Raw genomic sequence first — 2400 nt, 5'->3', positions numbered from 1 at the left:
ACTTTCTCACCTCCGGGCCCAATGACTCGTCGTTACGCCGCTGACTTTGCGTTACAATGCTGTGAGTATTAAGAGGCCCTTCACCGACTTGGACAGATGTAACGTTCATTGAGATTCTTGGCATTCAATCGATAAATTATATCTGGCAAATGTCTTATCGTTGCGTTAGAATGACATGTATTACGTCTACGACGATAGTCCAAGGATTTTGGTGTTCCGCAGAGGTCTTAACATTACATGACAACGAGTACAGTACAGTATCATCTTATTTCTTCAAACCACGAGTATCTTATTAAACGGTTAGTTTGCTGGCTTAACAATAAATTATGTAGCTCGTGTGATTTAGAAGCTAATGATTGTACGATATATTAATTATAGGCTTGCACGTTTAGACCAGTTGCGGCGGGGACTGATTGTGCTATTCGCTGTCAGCTGTTGTATTTGTTTTAATTAGTCAATCTGGGATATTTGTTCGTGAAGCTAAGATAAGAGAGAAAAAGTAAAAAGATCGAGCTAAAGTAAAAAGCTTGAATACTGCATTTGCGTTAGCACGTCAAATAAAAGAGATAAGTCGATTTAGTGCACATATTTTACCACTTGTCTTTATAGGATTTTTGTATGGGACATACCTGGTACACCGAAACAGGCCCGTAGCCAGGTCATTTCAAGGGGGGTGGGTTCTCTGGGCGTGGGGTCTAGGGGCCTGCCTAAGGGCCACGGTCGGGTCGGTGGCGAAGCCCCCGAAGCCAGAGCAGTTTTTTGTGTTTAATGGGTCTATATAATGTTTTAAAATCAGTTATGTTTTGAAAAAGATCTATGTAATAAAAAGGTGCTAATATAATAAAATTAGAAAATTTTTTCTGAGAATTGGCATGTTTAAATCACATTGAAAGATATAAAAAAGAAACCTATTTTAAGACTTTAACATAATACATACTGATTAATAATGGCTGAGATTTGATGCACATTTCAGAATTATTAATCGTTTTTAGTATATCTCTACTGAATATTTATTGTCTACCAAATGAAATATGAATTATATGCATCTTTAGAAATAAAATTTCTACAATATTAACCTTGTTTTTATATAGATAAATGTTCGATAAATTCTATCTTTCTTAAAAAAAAAAAACCCCAAAAAACGAAATTCAGCGCGTCTATTTTCATTCTAATCAATGGCGTTTGTAAATGTGCACTGACGTCATCGTCGAATTCCAGGACTTTCGACAGTAAAGCTGGCCTGCCTGCCTAGGACCCAGGCCAACCAATAATAATTAACAAAATGTATTTTTTTAAATATAGGCCTATGGCGCATCCAGTGGTTCAACTTTTACAACAAAAGCCTAGGCCTAGTACCTGTAGTACGTCCTACTGTACTTAGGCCTAGGCCTAGGCCTACACTAGTTTCTGTTCGGGGTATAATTCTGTCCCTAAATGAACGAGGAGCGAACCTAGCTAGTCAACATCTAGGCTATGTTAATTGAATTTGAAATCAATAACCCACCTTAAAGGACTAAGCCTATCTGTTGTTTTCTTCTTTGCAACAGCGGACGAAACAAAGTCAGTTATTCTACAACGTTTCATGATTCTTTACCATTAAAAATTAACAAACACTCGTTTTGATGCACTCCGTTCTGGTAGTGTGTTTGCTGTTGAAAACAAACTTCCTACTAGCCTAATTTTGTGACTGGCTATGATGACTAAGATAGACCTTGTTGGTTTATTAATAATATCAAAGATACTAGAAATACAAGATAGAGTTCTCGCATTGTAAAAATGAGGCGGAAGTCGTGCCCAACGTAGGTGGCGCCCTTCTTTTTAACCATGCAAGTTTCCTATACTTCGTGCCCAGATGTGTATATAGATCCAGCTGTAGGGGGCGTCCCATTTTTCGTATTCCCTCCATGCATTTCGGTGGAACACGGTGGAACACTTTTTTTGTGTGGAGAACTCTATCTTGTATTTCTAGTATCTTTGATAATATTTACTAACCACACAATCCACTACTGTATTTGCATTTGGTGGATTAAATCGCAAAAATTTAGCTTCGTTTGGTGGCACCATTTACTCTAGGTAGACGGCGGCCGGTTTCGTTACCGGTTGGTACATTTCTTGCAAACATTCAGCCAAAGGCCAGTGAAAGTTGAGACGGCAGCCGGGTTTTTATCGATGTTTGCTATCCTTGTGCCATCGTGAAGTCATGGTTTGCTGAAGTTGCGTTCAATTTAAATCTCCGAACTTCTGAAGCTGAGAATATATTCTATGAATGTAGGCTTGTATCGCAGGCTACAATTTAAAAACGGGTGACCAAGTAATGAATTAGGTGCTAAATTTTGATTTAATGCTGGCTAAGTTAAAAACAGACATTCCGTCCGAGTGGGACTCATTCAAAAATTCGAG

General features: G+C 38.3%; 1 protein-coding gene across 1 annotated transcript in view; it reads left to right on the top strand.

Annotated features, from left to right (window-relative positions):
* The first annotated feature begins 19 nt into the window (after positions 1–19).
* LOC117119719 (interferon alpha-inducible protein 27-like protein 2) overlaps positions 20–2400 on the top strand; it is a 13253-nt gene continuing 10872 nt past the window's right edge. Inside the window, exon 1 of the mRNA XM_033264564.1 lies at positions 20–299. The gene's annotated coding sequence lies outside the window, so the exon portion shown is untranslated. The remainder of the gene's footprint in view (positions 300–2400) is intronic.

Source organism: Anneissia japonica, unplaced genomic scaffold, assembly GCF_011630105.1.
Source record: "Anneissia japonica isolate Jap-2015-1 unplaced genomic scaffold, ASM1163010v1 scaffold472_len315957_cov169, whole genome shotgun sequence".
NCBI classification, from domain to species: Eukaryota; Metazoa; Echinodermata; class Crinoidea; order Comatulida; family Comatulidae; genus Anneissia; species Anneissia japonica.
The sequence above is the reverse complement of the archived record's forward strand: the minus strand, read 5'-3'. Positions and strand labels throughout refer to the sequence as shown.